Genomic DNA, 18,267 nt, shown 5'->3' on the forward strand with positions numbered 1-18,267 from the left:
AAATCAAAAACTTCTGCTCTGTGATAGACACAGTCAAGAGAATGGTAAGACAAACCATATGCTGAGAGAAAAATTTGCAAAAGACACATTCAATAAAGAACTGTTATTCAAAATAAAAAAGAAACTCTTAAAACTCAACAGTAAGAAAACAAATAACCAGATTAAATAGTGGGCCAAAGACCTTAACAGATACCTCGCTAAAGAAGATACGGAGATGGCAAATAAGCATGTGAACAGATGCTCCACCTGAATGAGAATTAAAACAAGGAGATACCACTACACACCTATTAGAATGGCTAAAATGTGGAACACTCACAGCACCAAAGTCTGGTAAGGATGTGGAGCAACAGGAACCCCTTCATTAATTGCTGGTGAGAATACAAAATGGTAGAACCATTTTAGAAGACAATTTGGTAGTTTCTTATAAAACTAAGCGTACTCTTTAACACTTGGTCCTGCCATCACACTCCTTGGCGTTTATCCAAAGGAGTAGAAAACTGATGTCCACACCAGAAGATGATGATTATAGCAGCTTTTTTCATAATGGCCAAAACTTGGAAGCAACCAAGATGCCTTTCACGTAGTTGAATGGATAAATAAACTCTGGTACATACAGAGAGGATGGGATATTATTTAGCGCTGAAAAATAAATGAGTTCTTAAGCCATGTAAAGATATGAGTAAAGTTCAATGTATGTTACTAAGTGAAAGAAGCCAATCTTAAAAGACTATATATTATATAATTCCAACTATAGAACATTCTGGAAAAGGAAAAACTCTGGAGACAGTAAAAAGATCAGCAGTTGACAGGGTTGCCTGGGGTGTGGGCGGGGGCAGCGGGGAAATGGCAGTGGTTGGGAAAGAAATGAATGGACAGCACAGAGGATTTTTTTTTTTTTTAGGGCAGTAAAAATATTCTGTGGGATGCAATAGTGATGGATATATGTCACTGTCCATTTGTCCAAATACGTAGGATGTACAACACCAAGGGTGACTGACTCTTAAGGTAGACTGTGGACTTTGGGAGATGATGATGTGTCAATGAAGGTTCATCCTTGGTTTGAAAAAGTGTACTATTCCGGTGAGTGGTGTTGATAAATAGGGAGGCTGTGCATGCGTGGGGACCGGGAGTATGTGGGAAACCTCTACAACATTCAGTTTTCTTGTAAACCAACCACTGCTTTAAAAAAAAATTTTTTTTTTAAAAAAAGCCCTCAATGGAGTTCCCATTGTGGCCCAGCGGTAACCCAACTAGTATCCATGAGTACGCAGGTTCAATCCTTGGCCTTGCTCAGTGGGTTAAGGGTCCCATATGGCTGTGGCACTGGTGCAGGCTGCCAAATGCCACCAGCCCCAATTAGGCCCCTAGCCTGGGAACTTCCATAGGCCTGGGGTGTGGCCCTAAAAAGCAAAAACAAATAAAAAAACCCTCAAATAATGTAGATAATAGTGTATAAAAATCCGTGTTATAAAACATTTTGGCTAAGGACAGTGAAATTCCGCTTATAACAGTTGTTTTAGAACCTTGTAAAGTTCACACGAGTGATTGCAATTAATCATCAAAGTGACTAAATCATCATATGTTGAACATGGAATCCCTTGTTCATCCATAAAAATCACTAAGGCAATACTGTGGAGATTCAAGACTATGTTTTTGGTGGGGACAGTCAGGAGCTTCAGAAGAACTTGTGGTTTTTCAACTAAAGACTGATTTATTAGTTGCTCATATTTTAAATATGATAATTTTTTTCATTGACTAAGCTAATGTTTAGTAAAGCTAATGATCAGAAGCCAAAAATTTTATGCCTGTCAAAAATCATCTCTGCCATATTTATTTATTTGGATTTATAGTGCCTTTGTAAGGGAAGGTGTTTTTTTTGTTTCTATTTTTCTGATAAATTTGGCAGTATAAGTAATGGGCTTCTATATCACATTAGCTACCATCTAGCACTTTTTCCTGAATGTTACTGAACTATGACCGAAACAAGGAAAAATAAATTGAAACAGATACTAATAGTAGAATAGATTTATTCAATGCATAGCTAAGAATGGGATGCTCCAAATTGCTTTTTCTCTTCTATAATGTTCTGTTTAAATGATGGCTGTGAGCTCTAGATCTTTAGAAAAATAAAAATAGCCTGTGATTTAGTCATGACGGAGCTATTGTTTATATAACCCAGTAAAGGCAGACATGAAGTAATGAAACTTCAATCTCTTAATTAATGAGATGTATTACAAAAGCAAAACCAGAATTTTGTTATTAATAGTTTTAAAGGGCTTCTTACCCAAAAAGCTTCCTGGCATAACAGTCATGTCAGAATTGGGATAAAACACTTAAATTACAGATACTTGCAAGTATTGCTCAGTCACCTAGCACAGGGTAATTCAGAGGCAATGATAATACACTGCTAGTCTAAAGATACATTTTCAAATATGTTTTGTCCGAAATGTTTAAGTCAAGACATCCTGTCTGCCTCATCTATTACTTATTATCCCTGATGACATTATTTTACATAGAATAGAAATTTATAATCCCCATGCTTGCATTGGAGAAGCTTCCTCAAAGTGCTTTCAAGTTTCTTCTTCATTCCATAGTGCTTCTTTGCATTTGACATGGATGAAAGAAACAAAACCCAAAAACAAACAAACAAACAAAAAACCCCAGCAATCCTGCTGTTGGCTTGAGTCGTTTGTCTTCAATGACTTGTAGTAACTACTTCATGCCCAGTTATCCAGCCAGATGTCAGCACATCTACTTGGCTGAAAATATCACACAATTTTCTCCTCATCCACTTTTTCCACAGAGGCTGTACAGCCACTGTCAAATGTCTGTCTTTCATAGAGTAAAGCCTTTGAGAACACCTCGGTCCTTTGGATGTAATACTGACTTTGCTGGAAAGTTATATAATGTTGATATTATTTTGTGGTTCATACAAATTTGTATAAAGCACTCAATTTTCAGAAGAGTCCGTTCTTTTTCTAATCTTTCTCTAATTTAGATTATTCATCTTCTAAGCCTTTCAATCTCAATTAATCTGTCCATATAATTTACATAGGCACAGTTTCCTAATAATTAGTGTAATTCTCTCATTTTCTGTTCACTTCTTTCCCCCTAATAATTAGGGTAATTCTCTCATTTTTCTTTCATTTCTTTCCATCAAAAATACCACTTCCTCCTCCAGAGCTTTCCTTTTCTCAGTCCCTGCACAGCCCCAGTTGTATCATCTTCAGAATCCCAGTTCTCATTTCTGTTGTTAACTCCAAAGTTTAATTCACTAGCCTAAATTTAGATTGCAAACATTGAAAACAGTCTCTTCATTTATAACTGCCTTATGCAAGAGCCTCAATCCTTACTTTGAACTGCATCACAGAGATAAACTTTCTCAGAAACACTCTGTGGCAGATGCAGTCGGTGCTCTGCCCAGATCCTTAGATCTTTTTTTATCCTATTTGAGCACCCCTCTCCCAAGTGAGCCATGCTTTTACCTGCACTAGCTCTTACCTAAGCCTGCCTATGGGAGGTTTCCTACCTTCAAAAGGACTTTGCAGATATTATAGCCTTGCTTCTTGGCTTCTTTCTTCTTCCCAGTCTTGCATCCCATACCAATTTCTCCTGAGAGGACTTCACTAATAAATCACTTGCTGAGAGTCTGCCTCTGGGAATCCCAAACCAAGTCACCTTGTGAAAATAATTACACATTGAAATCTCTATTTTCAAGAGATGACTATTACTCTACTCCTGATCCTCATTCCAGATCGATTCTGCTTCCAGCAGCAGCAGTAGCAACAGAAAAAAGAAAAAAAAAAAAAAAAAAAGGCAGGAAACTTAGCACCTTTAAAATCTAATCACTGTCCCATTTAGTAGAATTTTGATATTATTTATTTGCTTTAAGTTGAAAAAGCAAGCCAAAAGGCACAAACTTTATTCCATGTATTTAGTACAGCAATAAAAGTACATTATTAGCCTTCAAATGTAATAAATCAATCATCATTTTGTATTCATCTTTTTTGATATGTGTTCTTAGGAACTACTGTGTTGCTATGTATAATCTATTAAATAAATCTTGATTCTGAATTTAACCAATTTTTAATTGAACATTTTTTCAATTGCATCAAGGTCACGTGATTTTTAGGAAGGGTTATTAAAGACTCATGCAACCAGAAAAAATGATATTTAGGGAAAACATTATGGCTGCTCCCTTTCCAACTAAATGACAAAGACTGGGACAGAGATAAATCATGTGTGCACATCCCCAGATCCTATTGCCTCGTATAATCATCCTAGTTCTTTCAAACCATCCTTTCCCATATTTTCCATTTTTTTAAACTAGCAATTCTCCCTTCTGATCATTCATTATTCCACCTACATCTCAAGAACACTAGACTAATAGTTTGTTGCCGTTCAAAAGTAATTAACTCAGAACATTACAAAGAAATGTAGATCTGGAAGATAGAACATTGTAAACAGTCAAGGTCATAGCATCTGTCATCAAGGTTTCAGAAAATTTACAGTCAGTTTAAAAGTGTTCATCGCTCAGAGTATTTTATAGTATCTTTGTGATTTTTTTTTTTACTTTAGCAACATTGAAAAATATAAACTTACCAATTAAAATTAGAAATAAATATAGAATTATTATAATAATTATAAAAAGCAATTATTGGTATTGCAAAAACAGTTTTAACCTAGGCTAAAGTAAATATAAGATTTTTGCTCTTGGCCTCCAAACACTTGTAAGCATTAATGTTGCGAGTCCTCAAAACTTCAAGCTGGATACATGAATTATTTAAAGCTCTGCAAAATACCATACACTTATGGAAGTAGGGCCCAGCAATAGAAACAAAATTTGAATATCGGCTTTCATTTTGTGACATATCTCAAAAAGAAAGTGACTGGTATGTGTTAGAGCCTCAAACAGCTGATGGTTAGGAAGCACATTTCATGTTCTACCTTCTCTGTGTTAAGTAACTGCAAAAATAAATATGGCATGATTCTTTCCATCCAGGAGATCAATTTAGCTGGCAAGAGAGACGTGTATATAATAGGTTCAAATACAACATGAAACGTCCTGTAATAGAAGCATAAACCAGGCCGTGTAGAAAGACAAAATAAGGTGCAATTAATTCCAAACGAAGGCGGGAGAGTTTTAAAGAAGAGGTGACATTGAGGTGGGCTGAGAAGCAGTTATTAAGTTCTCATGGTTGTTTCCACTCATCAGACTCTGAAAGTTTCTATTTTATTCTCTTTTGTGTTTCCCACAGCTAGCAGAAACCTGGCATGCATAATAGGTGCTCTGGTGTATGCTGAATGAATCAGTAAGATAACCATTATTCTTGTTCCAGTATCTCTGAACATCTCTGTCTTTGGTCTCTCCTAGCCTAATCTCATTGTTGATACTATTGCTTGAGTTGTCTTCTTTGAGAAAAACCGAGCATATAATGCCTCTTCTAAAAAAGAAAAAAGAAAAACTTTCCAGAGGAACAAAATCCATTTCAGGAAATAAACAGTAAACACTTAAAAATCTGTCCCAACCTGCTTGTTCACGAACTTGTCCACTTTTTTTCCTGTTCAATTTAACAATAAACCCTTTACTCCAGCCAAAACAAAATTCTAACTCTTCTGTAGGTGTGTATTTTCACATATTATTTCCTTTGCCTCCAAGTTCTCTCTCCTACATTCAGGAAGCAATTGTAACTGAGCTTTTAGAACCAAGTTCAATGGTTACAGCTGCTATAAAGCTGAACTACATTTTAAATGCCTCAGTTTCTCTGTAAGGACATAGCTTAGGAGTACTAAGCAATCTGTATCGTGATTTCTGAATCACAATAAATACTGGATTATAATTTAGAGAGTTTATATACAGTTCCTTTTTAAAAATAGGTTAATGTAACTTTAAGCTTTTAAATATTGGGCTTAAGTATGGATAGTCTTGTATGGAATTATTTGATTGAAATAAGATAGTATCAAATAACAGATAATTAAAAGAACATGAAAATTACTTCCAAAATTTACTTTTATGATTTTAAACCAAAACGTGTGAATATCTATAAAGACCAAAGCTTTTTAAAGATGCTTTTCTAGAAAATGAAACTTTTAGGTAACTAATGAAAGTAAACATGCTTAAGCCACAAGAAATATGCTTTCGTGTTCTTTAATTATAAATAGTTTGTTTAAAATCGCCAAACTACCCAAAGCAATCTACAGATTTAATGTGATACCTATCAAATTACCCATGACATTTTTCACAGAACTGGAACAAATAATCCAGAAATTTATATGGAACCATAAATGACCCAGAATTGCCAAAGCAGTCATGAGGGGGAAAAAATGAAACAGGAGGCATAAGTCTCCTAGACCTCAGACAGTATTACAAAGTTACAGCAATCAAAAGTATGGTATTGATACAAAAACAGACATACAGATTAATGGAACAAAACAGAGACCCCAGAAATAAACCCAGACACCTACAGTCAATTAATCTTTGACAAAGGAGGCAAGAATATAAAGTGAGAAAAAGGCGGTCTCTTCAGCAAGCGGGGCTGGGAAAGTTGGACAGCTGCGTGTAAATCAGTGAAATTAGAACACGCTTTCACATCATACACAAAAATAAACTCAAAATGGCTTAAAGATGTAAACATAAGACATAATGCCATAAAACTCCTAGAAGAGAACATAGGCAAAACATTTTCTGACATAAATTGTACAAATGTTTTCTTGGGTCAATCTCCTAAGGCAATAGAGATAAAAACAAAAATAAATAGATAGGACCTAATCAAACTTTCAAGTTTTTGCACAGCAAAGGAAACCATAAAAAACTAAAAAGACAATCTAGCAGAATGGGAGAAAATATTTGCCAATGAAGCAATCGACAAGGGCTTAATCTCCAAAATATACAAACAACTTCTACAACTCAACAAGAAAACAAACAACCCAATTGAAAAATGGAATACTACTCAGCCATAAGAATGAAATAATGCCATTTTCAGCAACACGGATGCCACTGGAGATTATCCTACTAAGTGAAGTAAGTCAGAAATAGAAAGACAAATACCATATGATATCACTTAAATGTGGAATCTAAAATATGGCACAGATGAACCTGTGTAAAACAGAAACAGACTCACTGATACAGAGAACGGACTTGTGGTTGCCAAGAGGGAGGAGAGAGAAAGCCGGATGGACAGGGAGTTTGGGGTTAGTAGATGCAAACCATTACATTTAAAATGGATAAACAACAAGGTCCTACTGTATAGCACAGAGAATTAGATCCTATATACACCTGAGTCACTCTGCTGTACAGCAGAAATTGGCACATTGTAAATCAACTATACTTTAATAAAAAAATATAAATCGTATGAACCTCGCTTTTAAAAAATGAGTTTTATATATTTACAAAGTATGTAAAATGTTCTATCTTTTAAAAAAGAAAGCTTTAATAATCTTCATGAAAATAAAACTAAAGAGGGACTGTATGGACATGGAAAGAAAATCTTTATTAAAAATGAAAACCATAAAATTTCTCTGAATAGAATATTGTACATTAATCATAATTTAATGCCTATACAGGATAATCTGGGGCAATTTCACTTTGTTTTTATTGTTTCTATATGGGTTATGCATAATCATGGATTTTAAGTATAATTTTAATATAATTTTTCCCAATGACACAGTATCATCCCTAATTACATCTGTAGCATAATCATTTTCAGGAAACCAGCTTTCTGTGTCTATTATATTATTCTTTACACAACTGGAAATAGCCTCTCTTTTAGTCATTATCAAATACTCTTTGCTCTTTTCCCCAGAATGACAGTGTTCCATTAGCACAGGGGTTTTGGATGCTGTTCAGAGTTTTGGCATCAGAAGTATCCTTAACCATACTTATTAGGCCCTTGAGAGTGCTAATTTTCTTGTACAAAGGGAGTTTTGAGCTTTCATTAGGATGTATCCCAGATGCTTTAATTTCAGATATAGTTTAGTATAATTACAGATGCTTAAACCAAGATTATTTGAGAAATATGGAAGAGCACTAAGTAGCTGATAAACAAACATAGTAACATGGTTTAACATCCTAAATACCAAAAGGAGAATTTGTATTCTGTGATATTAACTATTGTAATTGCTAATATATCAAAATTTAGGTGAATAAGTTCAAACAATATCAAAATCCTTTGAATCTGAATTTAAAAGGCAGCACTATTTAATATGGTGGGCAAAGAGTGAATAAAAAATGAAAGGCCAAACATATTAAATAATGAGAAAAAATAGCTTATTGATAATCATATTAGGAAAATATAAATTCATTGAATGCATTAAGAGAAAAAGTAGATTGCAAAATATTATGAGTGATACATTCTAATTATGGGTTTGTTTTTGTTTTTGTTTTTGTTTTTTTGGCTTTTTAAGGCCACACCCTTGGCATATGCAATTCCTAGGCTAGGTGTCTAATCAGAGCTATAGCCGCTGGCCTACGCCACAGCCACGCCAGATCCAAGCTGCATCTGCAGCCTCCACCACAGCTCCAAGCAATGCCAGATCCTTAACCCACTGAGCGAGGCCAGGAATTGAACCTGTGTCCTCATGAATACTAGTCAGATTCGTTTCCTCAGCCACAAGGATAACTCCCTAATCATGTTTTTGAAAACATGACTATGAACTGTTTCAAAGAGCTGAGAATATGTAGCCCATATCCAGCCTAAAAACTGTTTTCTCTTGAGTTCCGTATTACTAGTTCTTCTATAACAAGTCATGTGACATAAGTTCCTGTCCCTCCACCATCCTGGTCACATCCCTCTGTATATACTCTGCCTTGATATTATCCTATGATAGTTGCAGAACAGAAAATGACACAAGGTATATTCTTATCAGCCACTTGTAGAAGAGGCCTGTTTCATCTCATACCTGGACTCAGTTTTCTATCAATGCAACCTTTTTACAAGGGCTTCTATGGTAGTCATACCACATTGATCACTCGTGTTGAACTCACTCCCCAAACCCGAGAATTATGTTGGCATAACGGCAATGCACAAGTGTTCCAATTTCTCAGCATCTTTGCCAACACTTACTTTTATAATAACCATCCTTATGGATATAGAGTGGTATCTTGCTTTGCTTTTGAGCCACATTTCCCTAATGACTAGTGATCTAGAGCATCATTTCACGGGCTTATTAACCACTAGTATATATTCCTTGGAAAAATGTCTATTCAAGTCCTTTGTTTTCTAATTGGGTTGTTTTATTATTGTTGAGTTATAGTTCTTTATTTATTAATCCTTTATCAGATATATTATTTACAAATATTTTTCCCACTCCATGGGTTTCTTTCACTTTCTTTTTATTATTTATTTATTTAGTGCTTTTTAGGGCCACACCCATGGCGTGTGGAAGTCCCCAGACTAGGGGTCCAATCGGAGCTATAGCCACTGGCCAGCCACAGCCACAGCAATGCCAGATCCAAGCCTCGTCTGCTACCTATACCACAGCTCACAGCATCGCCGGATCCTTAACCCACTGAGCGAGGCCAGGGATCGAACCCACAACCTTATGGTTCCTAGTTGGATTTGTTACCCCTGCACCACAGCAGAAACGCCTTTCACTTTCTTGATTGCATTCTTTGCTGGGCAGAAAATGTTTAATTTTTATAAAATTCAATTTACTTATTCTTTCTTTTTGACTGTGCTTTTGGCATCATATCCAAATTTTTCTTGCCAAATCCAATGTCATGAAGCTTTTCCTTTTACGTTTTTTTGTAAGAGTTTTATTTTTTTGGTTCTTACATTTAGGTATTTGATCCATTGTGATTTAACTTTGTGTATGATAAAGATATAAGGTAAGGGTCCACCTTCATTCTTTGGCATGTGGATATTTAGTTTTCCAGAACCGTTGGTTGAAAAGACTCTCCTCTCCTCATTGAAGGGTCTTGACAAACTTGTCAAATATGATTCGACAAGGGAGGGTCAAATCATATGGGAGGGTTTATTTCTAGACTCTATTTTCATTGATCAATTGAACCATCTTGGTACTAGAATAATCTTTTGTCTGTGATACAAGTGGCAAATATTTATTCCAGTTTGTCATTTGTCTTTTTACTTTATTTGTAGGACTTTTTGCCTTGCAAACGTTTTGTTTTTATGTGGTTAAATTTATCGATGTTTTTATTTATTCCTTCTGTATTTTGTCACAGGAAAAATTTCCCTGTACCTAACTTAGAAAGGAATATGCCCATGTTTTCTTCTAGTGTATAATTAACATCACAAGGTTTTCAGAGAAAAAGAGAGACTGACTCCTTTTAGCAAATACATGATAAAACTAAATTGATAAAAGCTACACAAAGACCTGTGTTCCTAGCAGCACTATTATTCCCAACAGCCAAGACATGGAAGCAACCTAGATGTTTGTTGACTAATGAATGGCTTAAGAAGATGTAGTACATATATACAATGTACTACTACTTAGCCATTAAAAAGAATGAAATAATGCCATTTGCTGCTACCTAGATGCAGTTAGAGATTCTTAAACTAAGCAAAGTAAGTCAAAAGAGAAAGATAGGAGTTCCCTTCATGCCTCAGTGGTTAACAAAACTGACTAGGATCCATGAGGACTTGGGTTCGATCCCCAGCCTCACTCAGTGGGTTAAGGATCCAGCATTGCCATGAGCTGTGGTGTAGGTCACAGATGCAACATGGTTCCCGAGTTTCGGTGGCTGTGGTGTAGGCCAGCAGCTACACTCCAACTGGACCCCTAGCCTGGAAACCTCCATACTCCACATGCCTTGGGTGCAGCCCTAAAAAGACAAAAAGACAAAAAAAAAAAAAAAAAAAAGGAGAAAGGCAAATACCACATGATATCACTTTTATGTAGAATCTAAAATATGGCACAGAAGAACGTATCTACAGAGCAGAAACAGATTCACAGACATGGAGAACAGATTTGTGGTTGCCAAAGGATGGGGCAGGGAGTGGACTGGGAGTTTAGGATTAGTAAATACAAAATATCACATTTAGAGTGGATAAGCAATGAGGTTCTACTGTGTAGCCCTGGGAACTGTATCTAGCCTTTTGGGATAGACCATGATAGAAGATAACAGGAGAAAAAGAATGTATATACATGTATGGGTCACTTTGCTGTACAGCAGAAATTGGCAAAACATTGTAAATCAGCTATTCTTTAAAAGTTTAAATAGCTTTAATGAAGGCCAGCTTCGTAATAAAAATTAGACCTATGAGATACTGCTAATGACCCAAAAGGAAAATTTCCGAGTTAAGACCTTAAAGTTTAATGATCTTTGCACGAGCATAACATTTTAAGTTCTAAAAAAAGCCACAAATCAACTGAAACCTAATCCTTTTAATTAAAGTAATAAAATAAATCATTGAACTGGTAGAGAACAAGTATACATCACAAAATGTGGAAACCAGCTTGCTAATCTTAATTTTTAAAAATTCCCCTAAAAAAGACTATGCAAAAAAAGACTGCGGGCCAAATTAGAATGTAACCTTTTGTAACAGTGCTGCTGACAACCACGCTGATGATGATGATGGCTGACTATCTAACGACTTCATATTCTGTCCAAGGCAATGTAGGAAGCCTTTGCCTATAGTAAGAATAAGGAAAGGATAAAAACAGTTGTTAAGAGCTTTCATTTTAGAGTTCTATGAACTTGAGTTATACTACCTATTTTAGTGGATTTATTCCAAATTATCACTTGGTGGTGGTGTGACTTTAGCTAAGTTTCTTACATTTTGTTAGGTCTCAATTTTAAAAACTGTAGAAAGGGAATAATAACATGATTAACTTCATGGAGTTGTTGTAGAGTTAAATAAGCTAATGCATATACAGTTCTTAGTGATTAGAATTAAATATTTGATACATATGACTACTGTTAATAAAATTAGTACTAATTATTTCATAAAATTCTCAATTTACGAGTGAAATTATTAAAGCAGTGGGAAGTTAAAGTCATATAACTAGTATGTGCCAAATATGTTGAGTGCACTTTTGAAAAATGAGATAGCAAATGAAAGGCTAGAAACCCAAGCTAATTTATAAGATAGCTGGAAGGGTTAAGAGAAGGATTTCCTAAGGCCTGGGAAATCCAACCATGCTTGCAGAGTTTTGAGAAAGACAACACTGACGATATAACAGAATGGAGGCTAATTCATGGAATGCATCCTGGACGACCAGGAGGGACAGGCTCCAGGGCGGAGAAGAAGGAGCACCCCTGAGACATGATGGGGAAAAAAAAAGAGAATGACTAAAGGAAAAGGACAACTTAACGAAGGTGGGAAATCAAAAGAGTTCTTGGTTAGACAGAGGGTAAGCAGAACAGCTGAGGGCCACGCTGTAGCGTTAGCACATTTGAAGAAAATGAAAAATGGGGCGACTTGACATAAAGCTATGAAAAAAAAAAAAAGACTGTCTTTAAAGATCTAAATGATGCCAATTAGAGTAAATCCGTAGTTAGAAGAAATCCGTGGTGAACCTCCTAAGTTCCGCTTTGTAGCATTTATTTAGCAATATTCAGCTGTCCAGAATTAGGAGGCTCAGCAAAAGATGGGAAGGAAATTGGATTAAATAAATCAGTACATTACCTTTTAACATTTCTTTCTAATAGTTATGGATTTTTTAGCACAGGGTTTTATCATTTAAAATGGCTATCTTCTTATTTATTTATTTTTCGCTTTTTATGGCTGCACCCGCAGCATTCGGAGGTTCCCAGACTGGGGGTCTAATCGAAGCTACAGCTGCTGGCTTACACCACAGCCACAGCAGTGGGGCCAGATCCAAGCCCCATCTGCCGTCTACAGCACAGCTCATAGCAACGCCGGATCCTTAACCTGAGCGAGGCCAGAGATCGAACCCGAGTCCTCATGGATCCTAGTTGAGTTTGTTAACCTCTGAGCCATGACAGGAACTCCAAAATGACTCTCTTCTTGAAATGGTGGTATACTGGTATACAGAGAAGTTGAAAAAAAAATGGGGGGGAGGGGGGATGACCTCAAAACATACTTGGGATGTAGTTAATATGGCTTGTTGGTTTATTTTAAAACTAAATTCAGCATCTCAGATTACAGGTGGAATGCTAATATTCATTGAACACCTAAGAAATGCTAGGCATTTGCTAGGGCATCACACAAATTTGAAACTTGATTTAATTAAATATTCCAAAGGTCTGGGATCATGGATTCAGCAACTGTATACCTACTAACTGCATCTCTCTGCAACAGAATGTAAAGTGCAGTATGTGGTCCTTTTTCTCCTTTATCTCACACCCAGTTGTGCTTCCAGTAAGACAGGAAACAAATGAATCAGTTCAACAACACTGCAAGAGGAAGTATAATGAAGTACCAACATATTTCACAAGTTTTCAGAGGAAAGAACAACATGAGCTGCCTTTGGGATGATGGACGGGGATTTGGATGAAAAGAAAAGGAATAAATTGGATACTTCAAACTACACTGCACAGCAGGCAGGTCTAATTACTGTGGGGAAAGAGTAAAAGAGAATGTTTGAATGACATAGACGGAGACTGAGGCTGGGTGGGGTTGGGAGGGAAAAAAGGGAGGCCCAACTCTGAGCATCTACGTCATTGGTTTATCTGCTGGGTTGTTTTGGCTGTGAAGCCATAGCTGTGGTTTGCTTCTTCATCTAGTGTTCTATGAGTGTTTTTATTTATAATAATTCCGTCATAATGATTTTCAAAACATGAAGTCTGCACATATCAGCATTCTCTGTAATCATTCAGTAAGTCTCTTTTCTGCAACCAGTATTCAGGCAACCAACCCGTTCATCTAAGTTAAACTGGAAACTAACAGTTTTGGAACAAGCCACGAGGCCTTTATATTCAATATTCTGTAATAACCTATAATGGAAAAGAATCAGAAAAATATATGTATCAGAATCACTTTGCTGCATATCTGAAACTAACACAATATTATAAATCAACTATACTTCAAAAAAAAGCACAATAAAATATTTTAACAAGAGCTTGAACAAAACCTGCTAGAGCATGTCTTATAATCCCCAAACCTGCAGCAGATCAAATATAATACCAGATGGCTCTGAATGAGAAAACCCTGGAAAGTTGTATGCATTGTAAAGGATCTCGGGAGTCACCTTAGTTACTGAGCTCATAACTGGGCAGGGAAGATAGATGTTAAATTATTACAAGGGTAATTATTGAACCATGGAGATGGTAAGTGCTCTGAAGAAGTAACACGGGAGCTCTGGATTTGGCGCAATGAGATCAGTGGCAACTTGGGAGCACCAGGACCATGCTGGATCCCCCACCCCGCATAGTGGGTTAAGGATCCGGAATTGCCTGCAGCTGCAGCTGAGGTCGTGACTGTGGCACCTGGGAACTCCATTTGCCACAGGGTGGCCAAAAAAGAAAAAAAGAAAGTAAAAAAGTAATACAAGGAACTCCTGAGAGAATGACCTCGTCCTGGGGACATCTCAAGAAAGACTTTTCTTAGCCAAGGAATGCTACACATGTGGCAAATTTATTGTCCCATGGAGATTCTCGACTGTAAGAGAACAATCGAATTATCATCAGCAAGCAGCTTTGTTGTACTTGCTCTGTCTTTTATACACTCATAAGCATTTTATATGCATTAATTCTATTCTCCTAACTTCCCTATGAGGTAGATGCTGTTATGACCATCATTCCCATTTTGCATATGGAGAAACTGGGACAGAGCAGTGAAGTAGGTTGTGCATGGTCCTGTAGTGACATCATGGCTTAGCACGGCTTTGGGCTCAGGTGCTCTCCATCACCAGGCTGCGCTGCTTCTCTTACACAGCCCACCTGCCGCAGAAGGGAAGGAGCAGGTGCACCAAGGTATAAAACATACTGAGATTCGCTTAAGTACGTTTGTCTTCTGCATCCAACAGTAAAATCCAGTCACATCAAAGATGACCAAATCCCACCCGAAATCTACGTGGAGCTGCATAATATTTTGATATGTAATTTATATTTTCTCTCACCTGATTTTTTTCCTCTTATTCTTTTCCATATTCAAGCCAATAGCCAGCTTTGTGCTCTATTACCTCAGATGTGGAAAGTAAAAATAATCCCAATCCTTTCTGGCTTTTCTAAAACTAAACCTAAGCCTATAGAAGAACTTACATTCCTTACAGAGGGTTCATAAGGAAGAATACGTTTGCAGGCACAAGCAGAGTTTGGAAAAGGTAGGAGGAAGAGAAGGGCTTTCCCTAGGGAGGGAGGTCCTGGAGCAGGAGTCAGATACAGCTTTCAGGAAATAAACCTGGGAGGCAGAGGAGGCCAGTGCAGAACGGCTTTGGACATTGGCTGTGAAGTGGAGGAAGGTGGGCCTGGAAGCCTCAGAGGGCCGCCAGCCTGGAGGGACAAAGAACGGGGAAGGAGACCCTAGGTGTGAATTCAGTGGGACACCATCAGGAGACCACTGTCTTCAGCTGTGTCCTGGTCAGTGTCTCCTTCCTACCACTTGGCAACATCTCAGAGATGCCATAGCATTCCTGGTCATTTTCAAACAGTATCTACAGTCTCATCTTTAGGTAAGCATAAATGTGACTCTACTTTCCTGCTTAGAATAAGACTTTTCCCTCAGCTGAGGTCTGACTACTGCCTTTGTTTGGAGGCTGCTTCTTCCTCTGAACGCCAGCTCTCAGGACCACGCCCTCCCCTTCCCACCCCAACCTGAAGGAGGAGGGCCGAGGGGAAAGAGCGAAGGCTTGGTTGCTTGGTTTTGCTGTTTGTATTCTGTCAATTGTGGACTCTTTTCCCTCTCTCGCTATTTCTGTCTCTCTCTCCTCTCTCTCTCAAAGTGTATACACGCAGATGATTTAAATCCTCCCGCCCCCACCCCCAGGCAGGGAACTCTACTCTGCACCATTCTCTAGTAGGATACCTTCCCAGTGACCTCTTAACTATCCCCTGCAGTTCCCACCCTCAGGGGGTGCACCCACACCCCCCACCCCCACCCCAGCTCCTTCTGCTGGGGTCCTCTCACTTCAGGAGGCAGCCTCCTGAGCGGACTCTGACCCAGCTCCTCCCTGATGTCCACCTGTTGCAATTTGCAAAATCCCGAAACAGTTTGGGGGTGCAGAGGTCGCTTCCATGAGAAGAAGGAAATTAAAATTTTCTCCCAGCAGGAGTGATGGGAAGTCCAGGATCAGAAGTTGAGGTGAGTTTTAGAAAATTTAATTATTATTTTTTGCACAGTTATGTTTGTGGTTTGACAGACTACAAACTTACTGCTAAAAGAGTAAGTCTCCTGTAGAATGTTGTTCCTGGAATTGTGTGGCACATGGCCCTAATCATCTGTTAATGTAGGCCAAGTTTTTGCCTGTTGCAGTACATTTCCTTGGACTTTCTCGAAATGGTTGAAGAGGAGAAGTCAATTGCCATTATCCTGTAGGAGGCCGAAGGACTGATTTACTCTAATCAATTTGAAACCATGTAAATCATGACATCCGATGAATAGTACCTTCTGGTTTCTCGTTTAAGATTTTTTTCATTGCCTTCCATATTTAATCTTTTTCGTGGTAAATTTCAAGTATACAGTATTATTATTATTATTTTTTTATTTTCCCACTGTACAGCAAGGGGGTCAGGTTATCCTTACATGTATACATTGCAATTACAGTTTTTTCCCCCACCCTTTCTTCTGTTGCAACATGAGTATCTAGACATAGTTCTCAATGCTATTCAGCAGGATCTCCTTGTAAATCTATTCTAGGTTGTGTCTGATAAGCCCAAGCTCCCGATCCCTCCCACTCCCTCCCCCTCCCATCAGGCAACCACAAGTCTCTTCTCCAAGTCCATGATTTTCTTTTCTGAGGAGATGTTCATTTGTGCTGGATATTAGATTCCAGTTATAAGTGATATCATATGGTATTTGCCTTTGTCTTTCTGGCTCATTTCACTCAGGATGAGATTCTCTAGTTCCATCCATGTTGCTGCAAATGGCATTATGTCACCCTTTTTTATGGCTGAGTAGTATTCCATTGTGTATATATACCACCTCTTCCGAATCCAATCATCTGTCGATGGACATTTGGGTTGTTTTCATGTCTTAGCTATCGTGAACAGTGCTGCAATGAACATGCGGGTGCATGTGTCTCTTTTAAGTAGAGTTTTGTCTGGATAGATGCCCAAGAGTGGGATTGCGGGGTCATATGGAAGTTCTATGTATAGATTTCTAAGGTATCTCCAAACTGTTCTCCATAGTGGCTGTACCAGTTTCCATTCCCACCAGCAGTGCTGGAGGGTTCCCTTTTCTCCACAGCCCCTCCAGCACTTGTTATTTGTGGATTTATTAATGATGGCCATTCTGACTGGTGTGAGGTGGTATCTCATGGTAGTTTTGATTTGCATTTCTCTTATAATCAGCAATGTTGAGCATTTTTTCATGTGTTTGTTGGCCATCTGTATATCTTCTTTGGAGAAATGTCTATTCAGGTCTTTTGCCCATTTTTCCATTGATTGATTGGTTTTTTTGCTGTTGGGTTGTATAAGTTGTTTATATATTCTAGAGATTAAGCCCTTGTCAGTTGCATCATTTGAAACTATTTTCTCCCATTCGGTAAGTTGTCTTTTTGTTTTCTTTTTGGTTTCCTTTGCTGTGCAAAAGCTTTTCAGTTTGATGAGGTCCCATGGGTTTATTTTTGCTCTAATTTCTATTGCTTTGGGAGACTGACCTGAGAAAATATTCATGATGTTGATGTCAGAGAGTGTTTTGCCTATGTTTTCTTCTAGGAGTTTGATGGTGTCCTGTCGTATATTTAAGTCTTTCAGCCATTTGGAGTTTATTTTTGTGCATGGTGTGAGGGTGTGTTCTAGTTTCATTGCTTTGCATGCAGCTGTCCAGGTTTCCCAGCAATGCTTGCTGAATAGACTTTCCTTTTCCCATTTTATGTTCTTGCCTCCCTTGTCAAAGATTAGTTGACCATAGGTGTCAGGGTTTATTTCCGGATTCTCTATTCTGTTCCATTGGTCTGTCTGTCTGTTTTGATACCAGTACCACACTGTTTTGATGACTGTGGCTTTGTAGTATTTCTTGAAGTCTGGGAGAGTTATGCCTCCTGCTTGGTTTTTGTTTCTCAGGAGTATACAGTATTATTAACTAGAGTCATTATGCCGTATCATTTAAGATTTAAAAGCAGTCTTCTATAATAGAACAATGTGAAGAAAGAGACTCCTTCCCCTCCCCCCTCCCTTCATCCTCCCTCTTTCTTCTTTTGTCAACGGGTGAGGATCAGTAGTAGCTCAGAATCCAGAAGTCACTG

The 18,267-nt window shown here is 37.7% G+C and overlaps 1 protein-coding gene across 2 annotated transcripts in view; it reads left to right on the forward strand.

Moving 5' to 3' along the window:
- The window catches only part of CCDC122 (coiled-coil domain containing 122), a 54,252-nt gene extending 40,294 nt beyond the window's left edge, over nt 1-13,958 (forward strand). The window contains exon 7 of one of the 2 annotated variants that reach the window (XR_014819526.1): nt 13,273-13,958. The gene's annotated coding sequence lies outside the window, so the exon portion shown is untranslated. The remainder of the gene's footprint in view (nt 1-13,272) is intronic. The other variant, XR_014819525.1, reaches the window with a different exon arrangement.
- Nucleotides 13,959-18,267: the final 4,309 nt, after the last annotated feature.

This window comes from Sus scrofa, chromosome 11 (genome assembly GCF_054392235.1).
Source record: "Sus scrofa isolate SSC_HxYL_T2T_F1_AM1 chromosome 11, Sscrofa_HxYL_maternal_Yorkshire_Landrace_v2.0, whole genome shotgun sequence".
NCBI lineage: Eukaryota > Metazoa > Chordata > Mammalia > Artiodactyla > Suidae > Sus > Sus scrofa.